The sequence below is a fragment of the Crocuta crocuta genome, unplaced genomic scaffold (genome assembly GCF_008692635.1).
Source record: "Crocuta crocuta isolate KB4526 unplaced genomic scaffold, BGI_CrCroc_1.0 scaffold216, whole genome shotgun sequence".
Taxonomy (NCBI): domain Eukaryota; kingdom Metazoa; phylum Chordata; class Mammalia; order Carnivora; family Hyaenidae; genus Crocuta; species Crocuta crocuta.
The window spans coordinates 9,359,638-9,375,104 of NW_027531504.1; the positions used below are offsets into that span (position 1 = coordinate 9,359,638).

The following is a 15,467-nucleotide window of genomic DNA, read 5'->3' on the forward strand; positions in this document are numbered from 1 at the left end:
TCCCCCCCGCCCACCACCACCACCACTTCCCAAGAAGGAAGGGGTGTTGGAGATTGAGTTCAATCACCAATGACCAATGACTTACTCAGTCATGTCCATGTAAAGAAGCCTCCATAACCCTCCCCCCTCAAAGAATGGGGGTTTGTGAACTCAGGGAAGTGCTGGGACAGTGATCTGCCCAAAAAGATAATAGAAGCTCCCTACTCCTTCCCACATACCTTGCCCTACGCACTTTTTCTATCTGGCAGTTCCTGAGCCTTTTATAACGGACCAATAATTAGTAAGCAAAGTATTTCCATTAGTTTTGTGAACCACTGTAGCAAATTAATCAAATACAAGGAGGGGATTGTGGGAACATCTGATCTGTAGCCAGTGGGTCAGAAGCACAGGTAAGGACAGAACTTGCAATTGGCATCTAAAGTGGGAGCAACGGCAGTCTTATAGGAATGAATCCTTAATGTGTGGGATATGACACTCTCACCAAGGAGAGGGAGTCAGAATTAGTTGAATTCTAGAATACCACTCGGTGTTGTCAACGTGGGACCGTCCTCCCCAATGTCCACCTGGTGACTGGAGTAAAGAACTGTTCAGGGCACTGTGTGTAGTATAAAGTAAAACAATATTATGTTTTTCCTTTAGAAGTACAAAAGAAATAATAGAAGGAAACACTTTTAACTGTTTATTAAAATTAAGGGCTTCAACTCTGGAAAACAAAATTCCTCAAAAAGTTAAAAGTAGAACTATTTTATGACCCTGCAATTGCATTACTAGGTATTTATCCAAAGGATACAAAAATACTGATTCGAAGGGGCACATGAACTCCGATGTTTATAGTACTACTATCAACAATACCCAAATTATGGAAAGAGCCCAAATGTCCATCAACTGATGGCTTGAAAAAGAAGGGGTGTGTGTGTGTGTGTGTGTGTGTGTGTGTGCGTGTACACACACAGAGGAATATTATATATATAATATATATATACAGGAATGTTACTCAGCCATCAAAAAGAATGAAATCTTGCCATTTGCAGTGACATGGATGGAACTAAAGTGTATTATGCTAAGTGAGATAATTCAGTCAAGAAAGACAAATACCATATGATTTCACTCATATGTGGTATTTAAGAAACAAAACAGATGAATATAGGGGAAGGTAAGGAAAAATAAAGTAAGGTAAAAACAGAGAGGGAGACAAACCATAAAAGACCCTTAACTATAGGGAAAAATACTTAGGGTTGCTGGGATAGAGGTGGGGTGATGGGCTAAATGGGTAATGAATCACTAAATTCTACCCCGAAACCGATTCTACACTATATGTTATATGTTAACTACCTTGAATTTAAAATCAAGTTAGTTAAAATAAAATAAAATCTTAGAAGAAAAAAAAAGAAAGAAAGGGTAAATTCCATAACAGGGATACGTTTGAAGAGACTAGAGAAGTGGTATTAAGAACACAGCTGGAGAGGGGCACCTGGGTGGCTCAGTCTATTAAATCTCCGATGCCACCTCATGTCATGAGCTCATGGCTTGTGAGTTCAAGCCTCATGTCAGGATCTGTGCTGGTAGCTCAGAGCCTGGAGATTGTTTCATATTCTGTGTTTCCCTCTCTCTCTGCTCCTCCCTGGCTTGCTTGCTCTCTCTCTCTCTCTCTCTTAAAAATAAATAAACATTAAAAAATACTTAAAAAAAAAATACACAGCTGGTATGGTAGCTAGAAGTTGGTGGAATAGAGCTTGATGCATTTGGTCCGCTCTGAGAGGTAGGGAAGCAAAGTTGTCGAGTAAATGTGATGCAGAAGAAAATGGGATGAGAGGCAACTTAAGAGCCCTACAGGGTACAACTCCGAAGACAGTGTTAGCTCCTGGGCCAGCTTTGGATTCACCTCTTCCCTCTCTTCAGTTCAGCTTCTTCCCCTGACTTTTGACAGGTGTTTATCCCTTATAAACCTCTTCCCCTTTGAACATCTTCTAAGTCAGCTCTCAGAGATCCTTATCGGTGAAGCACATGTATTTGGTAACCCTCTAAAAATTTTATTTCCAATGGGAATTAATACTTAACAGCAAAGGCAAGAAGTTAAAGAACATCATAGAAAATTCTTTGTAACTAGTTGGATTGAGTCTAATGTATTTCAACATAATCTGCCTCCCCCCATTTTACATAATATTAGTTTCAGGTATACAACATTTTTCAATATTTGTATATATTGCACAATGACTGCCACAATAAGTTTAGTTACCATAGTTACCATCTGATCCTATACAATTACAGAAATTGTTTTTCTTGTGATAAGGACTTTTAAGATCTACTCTCTTTGCAACTTTCAACTATGCAATACTGTATTGTTAACTATAGTAACTGTCCTGCATGTTACATTCTCAGCCTCCTCAACATAACCTTTTATAATAACAATTCTAATAGCAGCACTTATAATGTGTCTTGTCCTCAGCAAACAAAATAACCATGTAACAAAAGAGTTTTGTTTTTGTTGTTGTTGGGATAATGGCTGTTTACAAATAAAAGTAAATTAAAAAGAACTCTTTTACCTAAAAAAAGTAAGGGCTTCAGCTTACTAAAGATATTATTTACAAAGTAAAAAAGGTAAACCTGAAAATAAGAGTATTGCAATGCATATAGTTTTCAAAGATGTTGTATTTGGGATACATAAAGAAACAAGATACCCATCTCACCTTTATGGCCCTGAAACATTTTCAGGAACTGTGGATGAAAATCAGATATATTTGAGAAATTTGTATTTTGTCATCTGAAGGACCAAATATATAATTCTTATAAATAATTTTATTGCAGTCATAGTCTTTCATTAGTTTTCTATAATATGTCTTTTTTAAAAAAATGTTTATTTATTTTGAGATAGAGGAAGGAGAAAATGCAAACAGAGGAGGGACGGAGAAAGAGGAAGAGAGAATCCCAAGGAAGCCCCACATTGTCAGCAGGCAGCTGGATGCAGAGCTTGATCTCACAAACTGTGAGATCATGACCTGAGCCAAAATAAAAAATCAGGTGCTTAACCAAATGAGCCACCCAGGCACCCCTCAAATATCTTTTTTATTTATTTTTAATTTTTCAAATTTTTATTTTTTAATTTTTTTAAATATTTATTTATTTTTCAGAGAGAGAGACAGAGTGAGAGCAGGGGAGGGGCAGAGAGAGAGGGAGACACAGAATCCAAGGCAGGCTCCAGGCTCTGAGCTGTCAGCAGAGAGCCTTACATGGGGCTTGAACCCACAAACCGTGAGATCATGACCTGAGCCGAAGTCAGGTGCTTAACCAACTGAGCCACCCAGGCATCCCAACAGGTGTCTTTTTTAATGGATAAGTTATTAAGACAGGATATCTACTCAATAATCATAATTGTTATTTCATCTGAATTCTGTGCAAGTCTTATCTTACTGACATTGATTCTTTTTCTCAGTTGCTCCTTTCTGGCTCCCATTGGACTTCAGAAAACTAAAGACTGATTGTACCATGATGGTTCAAGTCTGAAAATTTGTTGTCACATAGTTAGCTGAAGGGTATAGCCCCATGATAACAATTTGTGTATCCTAGAAAAATTTTGACTTAACCTTCCTATCCCCACAATCTCACTTGTCAGTAATAAACACCAATAAGGATATTAGATGTCCATTTCCTTTTACTCCTTAAGCATGGGTAAGAAGGGGGTGCCTGGGAGCCTTGGTCAGTTGGGCCCCCGACTCTGGCTCAGGTCATGATCTCACAGTTTGTGAGTTTGAGCCCTGCACCAGGCTTACTGCTATCAGCACTGAACTTTCTTCTGATCCTGTATCCCCTTCTCTCTCTGCCCCTACCTCTGGAGCTCTGTTTCTCAAAAAAAAAAAAAAAAAAAAAAAAAAAAAAAAAAAAAAGTTGGTAAAAGGAAAGAAGAATGGATTATCCTATCATCAATGGCATTAATTTGTGCATAGAGGTATAAATGTTGTTCCCCCTAGACATATAGATGACCATCTAACATTGTTACTAGTTCAGTTTAGTTAACATTTCCTAGCTGGCTATTTCAGTGGTTTTTAAAATAACAGAGATGGAAGTTTCATCCATCTCTCCCAGGAAGCCGCATGAAAGTATGAAGAGAATGAGAGAGGAAAATAGAAATAGGACCCCTAAAGAAACTAGGGACAGATCTAATTTATTCATTAATTATACAAAATATTATCAAGTCTTCTTAAAATTATTACTGAGCACCTTATATGCTCTAAGTGCTGCCCCGGTGTTGGGATGTACAGCAGTATAAAGTCTATGCAAACTAGTGAAAGAGTTGCTAAATTTAGTGACTATCAGAAAGGAAAGTGGAAGGCTTCCCAGAGATAATGTCCATGGCTACAGATTTCAGAAAAATTTGGCTCATTCACCCAAGTAGCCTAAACCTAGACTGAGGGGCATATCCAAAAACTCATGGTTTGGCTCCAGCTTGGCCTGAAGACTTAGGAGCAAGAGAAGGTTGAACTAAATGCAGAATTGTGTGCAGAGAAATCACATGTTCAGGAAACAGCCTCTCACCCAGGCAGGATGGAGAAAGGAGCAGTCCATGGTAAAGCATCCTAGCAGCGCCAGTCTCCACTGGCTCAGAGAATCAAAAACTAAATAATTTCTACATATAATTCTGAATTACAGGGAGAATTATTTTGTAATGTTTATTTTTGAGAGAGAGAGGGAAAACATGAGCACAGGAGAGGCAGAGAGAAAGGAAGACAGAGAAATCTGAAGCAGGCTCTGTGCTGACATCGGCAGAGCCCAACGACGGGCTTGAACTCAAGAAGCGGGAGATCATGACCTGAGCGAAGTCAGACACTTAACCCAACTGAGCCACCCAGGCACCCCAGATGGAGAATTATTGACAGCTATGGACATAATGCTGGCTCTCCCATTAAATGAACTACGTGAAAATGGTTTGGGAAGGATGTGCCTGTTGGAAACACTCATCAATAATCAGTAAGTAATGTAGAATCTCGGGAATGAGATTCTCTGGCCCCCGTGCCCAGAGCTGTTTCTGGTTTTCCAGAGCAGCCATGGTGATGCTTCTAGTGTCAAGTATGGATGGGATCAAGGGAGCAGCAGTAGTATCTCTGCTGAGACATGTCAGCATTGGTGTCTTCACCGGAGCCATTCTACATGTAATTTTGAAGCCATGCTTGGAGGTGTAGCTCTTGTGCCCACTCCCGTATCCTCACTGTGCTCCGTAAGCCATTCAGTGTGCTTTCAGACATTCTGTCTCTCTTAAATTGCACAGAAGTAGGCCTTGGGTGGGTAGGGTAAGTCTGAGCAAATTCTACTATTCACCAGCTATGCTTGCACCTGCAGAGTAAATATGACTGGAAGAAAAACGACACACACTTACACAAACATACACTGCTTGGTCACCCTTAAAATTTAGCACCCCAAATTGCACCCCAAATGTTGGGAGCAATTCTGATTTGTAGCAGATAAATCATAATTCATTTAAAAAATTCCATATTGTCAGACCTCTGGGTTGTTTCCAATTTTTCCCTGATAAAAATGTTGCTGTTATAGATTATCTTCCTGGCTACATATGTGCCATATCCATAATTATTTCCTTTGAATATTTATGTTCTAAAAGTGGAGTTCTAATTCCAATTATGAAGAGCTGACTTGTATTGGACTAACTTCTCTGCTGTTACAATTATTAAAGCTGAACAAGCTATAAAATACAACTGTTTGGAGGCATTGGGATACAACCAAATTAGTTAGGGACAGAAGAAACTACCACCACTATGAAAAGCACATAACATAAGGTGAGCTCCACATTGAGTTGGCTTTTCTCCTGAGGATATTTTGAAATTTTCTGCTATGTGCGGGAGTAGAATTCACGCAGAAAAAAAGGAGTCTCACAGGACTGAGGAGACAGAAGTCAGAGTTTGAGACTGACAGAGTATAATTTGGGTGGTAATATCTCAAAAAAGGGAGGATTCAAAGGAGCCCCTAAATCTATTGATTCTCTTCAAAATTTGATGGACTTCTAATTATTCATGCAAGAAAATCAGTAGAAAGTAGCAGCTAAAAGGGAAAAAATGGAGCAGATTTCAATATCTTCTTGCTGCTAAGAGGTTGAAGTTCAAGTATGAACAAATCAGAAGGCCTTACTAAATACCCAGAGCTTTTCACTAAGTTACCAGAAGGGCAATGGCAGAATAACAACAAAATTGAAACAACAATCTTAGAAAAAAATAACTAAAATTAACTCATGAAAGGATTAAGGTGATCTTTTGATTTTCTAACTAAATCCACCAAAAAACTTCTTTTTGGAAAGAAGATTACATTATCCCTAGACTATAAAAATTTTTAGTCCACGTTTTCCAGTATTAAATTAAAAATTAAAAGCATGTTAAAATACAGGACCAATGGAACAAAACCAAGAGAAAAACGGACCATTAAAGTAAACTCGTAGGGCACCTGGGTGGCTCAGTCGCTTAAGGGTCCGACTTCAGCCCAGGTCATGATCTCACGGTTTGTGGGTTTGAGCCCTGCGTCGGGCTCTGTTCAGAGCCTGGAGCCTGCTTCAGATTCTGTGTCTCCCTCTCTCTCTGACCCTCCCTTGCACTCTCTCTCTCTCTCTCTCTCTCTCTCTCAGAAATAAATAAAAACATTAAAAATTTTTTTAAAATAAATAAACTCATAAGTGAATTAGATATTGGAGTTATCAGAGATTTTTAAATGGTACAATTGAATTAATTCAAGAAAACAGGGAAAAATGAGAAACATCTATAGACACCTAGAATACACACACACACACACACACACACACACACACCTTTGAAATGGAGATTCTACATCTAAAAATTATATTGACTAGGATGAAGAATTTATTAGAGTGGTTTATTAACAGATTAGAAATAGCAAAAGGAAAAAGAAAGAATGAATAAATCACATCATAGGGCTTTAGAAAATATTGGAAGTAATGTATAGGGAGAAAAAATATACCAAAAAAGCATGAGAAACTTGTAAGACAGGGATAATGTTTAATATATGTCAATCAAAGAGGTAACAGTTAAAGAAATGGTGACTGAGAATTTCCTAGATATGAATGGATATCAAGCCACAGATTCAAGGTCTGTAAACATCATATAGTTTAAATAGAAAGAAAACCACAGTAAGGGACAGTAGAGTCACACTGCCAGAAACCAAAGATAGAGTGAAATCTTAAAAGGGGGCTAGAGGGAGAAAAAGGAAAGTTCAAGAGGTACAATTACAGGGTCAGTTTATACGTTTATTCTCTGTTTTTTGTTTTATTTTGTTTTTAGGTTTGGATGTAAACTCAATGCACTCTTCAGAAATTCGGCTGCTTTTCCCCACACCCTTGGAAACAGTGTCACCAATTTTGGTTTTAACTTTGATATTCTAACTAGTAGCATCTTTAAACCTCTTTAATATTTAACCTGTTGTGGTTTCTGAATGATGAATAGGGCCGCTGGCAGTTTTTGAGAGACTCAGCATTTCTGAAGCTTTTCATTGACTTTGATCTTTTGGGGGCTTTTTACTTAAAGCACAGTTTATAATTTAGATATTTCTAAAATAGTATTCCTGTGCATACGTTTGCCAGATTATACCTACACATGGGCACATAAAGCTGATTTTATAGGATTCCATATTCACTCTTTTCAATCACAAAGAACAAAACTGCCGGGGCCCTTAGTGTTTGCACTGCTTATATATTGTGGGTTTGTTTTTTTTTTTTTAATTCAAGTTACATTCACTCATAGAATGGTTTATACATTTATTAGTTTTCTAGGTAATTTTGGTTTTATTGCAGCTCTTGATTTCATAATATGCCTTCAGGTGTCCTTGAAAGAAGTGCTCTCATCTCTGCGGATTCAAATGCCCTCCTTTGGCTTCCAGGGGCAGCAATTATGGTGTCCTGTATCATCTCGTCTCTCTACACAGTGATCCCTATGAAGCTGAGATGCAAAGATTCTACCCCAGTGATTTAGGTCTGGCCTCATTCCAAGCCTTAATTGATGGGGACTTTGTCCTGTATTTAGTATTCAGCATAGAGCAAAGCATTTCTCATGAAATGGTTCCAGGGAATGAAAATGACCTAGTTGTTGCAAACCTCACAGCAAAGTGGAATTACCTTCTGGATGAGACCTGAGGCTCAGTGCCGTGCTGACCACTTTCTCTTGCCAAACAATTTCCTAAGATACGAACTAGCCTTATTCTGAAAATATAAAACTCTATTAAATATATACGATAAAGCAAAAAGACAGGTACAAAATGTTATGTGCACGCACTAGAATTGTAAACAAAAGAAATTAATAAAAGCATATGAAGAAAGCCTGGAAGGAACTCCACCAAAATAATAACAATGGTAGTTTGAGTACTGGCACGCTAGGGAATTAATTTTCTTTTCACCAATTTACATATTTTCTGGACTCTGGCTATATTACCTTTATAATTAAACAATAAATCTCCTTTAAAAATGATGTTAGAATAAGTTTCTGATAAAAATTTTGACAACCAGCTTTTATAACCACCTCTCCTTAGCAATAGACCTGGGATTATAATGCTAGAATGTCATAACCAAGATCATAACACGTTAATAACCCAATTGGAGTTTTTAACATTACGGTTTGCTTATTTTGTAATACACTTCTTTTTAGCACCTGTACAATTCAGACCTTTTAATTACATTTTGCATAACTGTCAGGCAAAGTAATTGCAAGCAAGTTTTCATACATGCATTTTTCTTAAGCTTGACGTATTATAGCAATCCAAATGCAGTGGGAACATTACATTTAACTGAGCAGGAAGACAAAGAGGTAATTGTAGTTCTGTTCTAAGTCATCAAGAATGCAGTTTTTGAGTCATCTTTTTAATCTTACAGATGCCTTAATCGCCATATTAAAATTAGTTTATCAGAAGTCTGTGAATATTTTATATATTCTCTAGCAAATCTTTTCAACCACAAATAGAAAAAATATGAAAATTAAAAACTAATATGAAATATATTTTTTCTTGCACAAGTCTTATTTGACCACAAAACACATTTAGAAGTAGAATCAAAGAGTTTTAGGGGTACTTGGATGGCTCATTTGGTTGAGCTCAATTCTTGGCTTCAGCTCAGGTCATGATCTTAGGTTGTGAGATCAAGCCCCACGTCAGGCTCTGCACTGAGCATGGAGCCTGCTTGGGATTCTTTCTCTCTTCCTCTGCCCCTCTCCCCCACTCTCTCTTTCTCTAAATTAAAAAAAAATAAAAGACTTTTATACGCGTTTAATCTTTGTTCTTCCTGATACTGTCCTTTGATATTAACTCTACATAGTTTGAATGACTATAGAAAATATCTGTATCACTTTAAGATAGCATAAACTTTATCTTTATCTGCATTACTGGAAATATATCTAGTTATCTTTAAGCTAAGTAAATTTATTTTAGAAATAAATTGTACAATAATATTTTTTCTTAAAGGTGCTGAGACCAGGAACCATGGGAATAGACCCCATGGAGACATGACAGCTACACAATTACAACTACATTATGACTTCTTTCTGTGTCTTTCTATGGTAAGTTCTGAAGAACACTCATTTGCCCTGTCAGCAAGTTTATACTCATTGTCAAGTTTACTTTGAGCCTCCTAGTAAGCACGTCAAATGAAGCCTTTTCTTATGTGGAATGGGTATGGTAAGAGCACATCCTGTTTTGTGCTTTTATTTGCTCACTAAACAAAGTTGAGCAGGTGATGTCAAGCTGAGTGTTAGAGCAATTTCATATGACTCCAATCTCACCCTATTCCTTGGAAGGGAATGTGAATTAACTTTTGCTGCTCTGGGTTTTTGCAATCATGTGCTATTTCATAGAATCACAGATAAGTAGAGTCAGAAGGAAATTCTAATCCAGTGGTTGTGGAGTTGAATTCCTTTTTCAAAAAATCAATCTTGCATAGAAGCCTAAGACATAAAATGATATAAGCAGAGTTCTTTATTGATTGAATAAGAGCTTCTGGGGAGCCCCTACAATTCACTTGTTCTATCCCTTCTTTCTCTGTGGGAGCTATTGAGCATCTCAACAGAACACAAGAGATTCTCAGAACAGATTGCAAACCACAAATCTAATTCCAATTTCTCTCATATTACAGATAAGTCATCAAAAGCTGAAAGAAGTGAAGCTACTTGTCCAAAGTTATAGAACACAAAGCCTTGCACATATTAGGTCTCAAAATACAAGTTTTCAGGGTAGATCTTAAACTAATTAGTGAAAGAGGCAGACCTACACATCTAGAGCTTTCTTCTCCATCAAAATTATCGTTGCTATTTATTGGAACGTTTTCTTCATTTGTTTAAAAGTGTTTAAAGGAAGTAGTAAAAGGAGAAGAGGGATTTTGAAAATCATCCCCAAAGGTTATGGGTAGGTCAAGGAACTTACAAAAAGTTTGGAGGAGATCTCAGCATGTTATTCTAAGGGAACTACAAAATATATGATCCATTACCACTGCTGCACAAATCTGGTGGGACCCTGCTATGTCTCATTATGTACAGAAAGGTATTGGAAGTGATTTCCCAAGAATAAGAGCTCTGCTTACTCTGGATTGGGTTGACATCATGCTGGATCCTCAGTGTAGAGAACCTATAATGTAGATTATGGTTGAGCTCTATGATGTCACAGAAGTCATCAAACAGGGAGCTCTAAGACATCTGGATATTCTGATTGTCTAAAAACTACTGTGTGTTGTGGTATACATTCTCACTTTATATTAGTTAAAATATCTGATTTGAGCAGGGCATCTCTTGCATCAGAAGCCACTCCACCTCTCTACATATCAGTTGCCCCATGACTCAGGAGTTTAGTAGAAATACAAAGTAGGTTATCACAAAATCAAAAAGTTATGCATATTACCACAACCATGTGAGATCTGTAGAAAGTACAATGAGATTTTTTCTGAGTCAAAGAATTTCATCTAAAGTCTGAAAGCTGAGACAATGAAAGACAAGTTTTGTTACTTATCTAAGGAGAAGCAACAGATTCATCCCCAAATGGCCAATCCGGTCCAACCATCATCATTCCCAATAGCTAGTATAAGAAAGGATCACAGATTTGTGGGAGAGTAAAGTAAATGAAGGAGTTTAATAAGTACATATGACACTATCACATTCTCTCCTTCCTCTAGTCAAGTAAGAGTGCCTCCCAATAACCACCCAGAGATTGGATTGTCTATCAAAACGAGAGATGGGCATTTGACTAACACTCCCCCAATCCCTTTGCTAAATGCTTGTTAATTGCAAAAATACCATAGTTCTGCCCATGCTGGTCTAGAGCAGACACCTCCAGCTTGGCATGTGTTCCCTGGAATTTGTGGAGGCAATGAATGGTACTCATCTCTCACAGGTGGTTGCCTAGAGCAGGCTCCATTTGCAGAGCAAGAATAAAGGATGCAATGACTTGGCCTCACTCGGAGCATGTCAGGGCCAGGTGCTATGCATTTTCCCATGGATCACCTGGACACTCAGAAAAGTAGCCAGGCTTGAACATTTTTTGAAAGAACTTGCATGTCTGCCAAGAGGACAAAATGGACCATTTTGCTTTATTGGCAAGAGTGGATGGCTAGTTGTAATAAATCATCCGAAAGGTGCATCACCTGTGCCATGAAATAGAACAGTACAGAAGTACCCAGCCAGGGAGTTGAGCCTTTGCCACTTTACTTTGCACCCCTCCCTAACCCCTGACCGCTGACTAGTTAGAAGCATTGGGAAGAGGAGATGGAAGAAAGTCATTGAAGTCAGTAGGGAGAGGAAAACATAAGATGACTACTCTGTTTATTCTATTTAAGGTAGACCGTTTGGTATGCCAGTTATAATTTTCTAAACTTGTTTTATAGTAGATAGACAAAACTGAAACTCAGAAAGATGATTGGCCAAAGGCACAAAGGTAGGAGGTGACAAAGCCAGGAGTCTTGTGACTCTGATACGGATTTCTTGAGAGAACGCTACCTTCCCTTTAGAAGCAACCTCCAAAGAAATGGAGCAGAATACGTATACCCACGCTACCTTTTTCCTGTAGCATGATCCTCGAAGGATCAGATTGGAAAATTACAAATGATTCCTCTGGCACTGTCTGGGTGACGGTGGATAAGTTGCTTCACCTTCCTCAGCCTCCTTTTGCTCATCTATAAAATGCAAAGGTTGGAGCAACTCAGCCCTAAATTCCCTTGTAGATTTTAACAAGATACAAACATAGCTCAAAAAGAGAGAGTGGAGAATAAAGGAGAGGGGAAGGAAGAAGAGTGGAGGAGAGGAGGACAAGGGAGGGGAGAAGGGTAAGAGAGAAGACTGGGAGGGGAGAGGAGGGAAGAAGAAAATAGGAGGTGGGGGGAGGGAGAAACAGATGTAAAAGTGCATAGGATTCTGTATTAGTTGCATTAGTTGAATGTTTTGTACCTTAAATTTTCAGGATAGTCAAAGAATTGAAATAGAATTTCAGAAATGACTTTATTTCCATATGCTCTCCCTCCTCTGTCCTATCACTTCTTTTAGAGACATGCTAAGGTGATTTCATAAAAACAAGGGGAAACATAATTTTAGAGATGAAGCATCTCATCCTCCCTAAAACGCTTTTGTTTGTGGACAGTAAAAATTATCCCACATCTGAAAGCATCCCCATAACTGGAGTCCCAGGAGGAACAGCGGTAGGGAGGTTTCTTTGTTTTGTTTGTGTTTTTGTTTGTTTTTGTTGTTTTTCAAACATATGATGGGGATGAGTCTGGGAAACTGTAACTTCAGATGGGTTTGTTGCTGCAGCTTTCAATCCTGTCACAAAAGGTGTCATGAAGATGAATAAAGTTGGTGCCATCTTCTGTTTTCATTATCATCCAAGGGGCTGGGATCGGAAAGGATTCATTTTGTGCCACTGTCATTTCTCATTACTATCTTTGTCATGAGAGTGAATTATAACAGCCCTCCAATGCCAGCTCTGGCTTTGCTCTCATTACAGACTTTCATTCTTGGGACGAAGATGGTAATAAGAATGGAATGTCGTGTAAAAACAGAGCTCACTTTCATGACAGTTGGAAATTGGTGATGAAAATGGAAAATGACAGAAAAAAATTAATCCTTTCTTCGTGGCAAAAATTGTCCTGCAAACAACAGCATGCACCAAAGGTATCTCTCACAGTGGCAATAACAAAGCAATGAAAAGGCAAACAATGAACAGCTTTTGGAGCAAATGAGGGAATCGGAGGCATCCATCTTGCTTGGTGCTTTGGAAATATATCTCTTAATCCTGAATAATGTAACATCCATTAAGCTCCAAAAGTAATGTGATAGGCAATTAGGAGCTTCTCTGTTCTCCCTTCAGTGATGTGAGTATCTCTATTACATACTGCCAGAAAGACACTACCAAATTTATGGAAGCCATTAGAATTTCTATATAGGATACCTTTCATACACACACACACACACACACACACACACACACACACACACTCATACACATGCATATGTGTCTTTATGTGTGCTTGTGTACATACAGTTCTAGAAAAGTATTTAGCTGACTCAGTAATAGTGGCTTCAAAAAGGACTTCCACTTTCTATTTTATACATTCCTGTATTGATCGATTTTTTTTTTAAACCAAGAGCATTTGCCACTCTTAAAATTACACACATGATAATGTCATTTCCCATAAAAATAAATGGCTCTGTATACCACTGAATTACCTTCACTACTGGGATCTATTGTCAACTCTAGGTACATATTCTCTAATGTAAAGTTGAAAGGGGGAAACTCCCATTTACATCCACATTTTAAAATAAATGCTCTGTCTCTTTCTTTACAGATTCGTTCCCTCGCCATATTCCAAGTGTGATTTTTTTGTTTTCCATGCAGAGGTTGTATCTTTTCAGAATGAGAGTTGGGGCATGCTAATTGTGGAAAGAACTTGGTGTGAAATGGTCTTTTCATTAGATTTCATTTAAAGCATTTTATTTGATATTTTATCATTGGCCACCATATGTAACAGATATTCAGCATTTATCCACTTTTCAACACGTATCATTGTTGGGAAGGAAGAGAGACATTTTAATATGCACCGAGCACAGAACCATTTGTAAGATGGTTATTGAATACAGAAATGCTTATTATGTGCACGTTAGTGTCTGGCATACATTTAAGGTTGCTAAATGTTGACACAGTTGCCTATGCTGACACGGATAAGCCAGGCAAAGTAGGCATGAGAGACCATCTTTATTAGAGAAAAGAAGGCAATGGCTCTGTAAGATACCACCTGAATTCACTTGATTCCTTTCACTTTGGAGCGGTTCACGGCAAGGGCACACTTTAAATCTGTCTTTTATACTTTAAGTGGCTGGGATGGGGGCACATCAAATGGTAATTCTTACAAAAAGAGGAAAAACCGATTATTGTAAACCGGTAGAAATTTTACATAGTAAATATGCTGGAATAATTTTACAAAGTTCTGCCAAGTCATTGACAGAAAGTTCCCAACTAAAACATCTGAAATGGTAGATTATCCTCAAGCTTTTTCTACGGAGAGTTTTGTGTAACTGTGCTAAGGTGAAAAGTGTAGAACTCTTCAAGTCACACAAGCAAAGCTCATTTTAGAGCAGAGGTTATTAACCATGTGAGAAAACCCACGAGGAATTGCTTTTAAAGATCTGTGACCAAAGACTTTAATTCAGTAAAATTGTAGTGGGGCCTGCACCTCCCCCGCCCCCCCAACCCCGTAGCCATACACCTGGGTGCAGCACAGAGGGAGCCACAATAGGAAATCTGTAGTTTATAAAAGGCTTTTAAAAAATCTGGTATAAACTTGCATTAGAAACCACTGTTTTGAAATGAATATGAAGTAGTCAGATATTTATCTTTTCAAAGGCTGTTTTGATGGAGTTTTCTCCTCTTATTGAGGATACGCTTGACACAGTCCCTCGTCTGTTAAACAGTTATGTGAATATTGCATTTGGAGGGGGTGGAAAGTACAGTAGAGACACAGTAGTGACAGAGCATTTGTGGCTTGCATCCACAAAGCACACGGGACTATAGCAAACAAAGAAGTAGTTAGTTCTTAAAGGGCACAAACACCTTGAGGTCATTCCCTCAAGGCTCAGCACGGAGGGAACAGACAAAAGCATCATCTCCGTCATCTTTCCCTGAAAGGAATTGTGCTGGCATACTTTACAAGCTCCTGCCTGAGGGTCTGACTGACTTCTAATTGGCTGGTTGTAAACTTCCAGGAGGTGGAGGAGTGGAGGAGCCAGGGGCATTCCCTCCCTCCCTTCACCCTCTGGCTCTTTAAGGATAAATCCAGATTACAGGCATCTCTCTGGAAGGATCATTCATGTACCTCTGGTACCTGAGTTGCTGTGACTGCTGCCCCAGGGATGGACTGTCTGGCTCTGACAGCCCTGAGGCTTGCAGGCAGAATCCCACAGTACAGAAGTAAACAGGGAAGCAGTTTTTAAATGAGCTCCTAGACT

The 15,467-nt window shown here is 38.4% G+C and overlaps 1 long non-coding RNA gene across 2 annotated transcripts in view; it reads left to right on the forward strand.

The window, feature by feature from the left end:
* Nucleotides 1-15,467, forward strand: part of LOC144238419 (uncharacterized) — a 273,462-nt gene that overhangs the window by 243,517 nt on the left and 14,478 nt on the right. The window contains exons 5-7 of one of the 2 annotated variants that reach the window (XR_013337109.1): nt 9,454-9,548; nt 12,970-13,136; nt 13,811-13,910. This is a non-coding gene — a long non-coding RNA (uncharacterized LOC144238419). Of the gene's footprint in view, nt 1-9,453; nt 9,549-12,969; nt 13,137-13,810; nt 13,911-15,467 lie in introns of those variants that run through there. The other variant, XR_013337111.1, reaches the window with a different exon arrangement.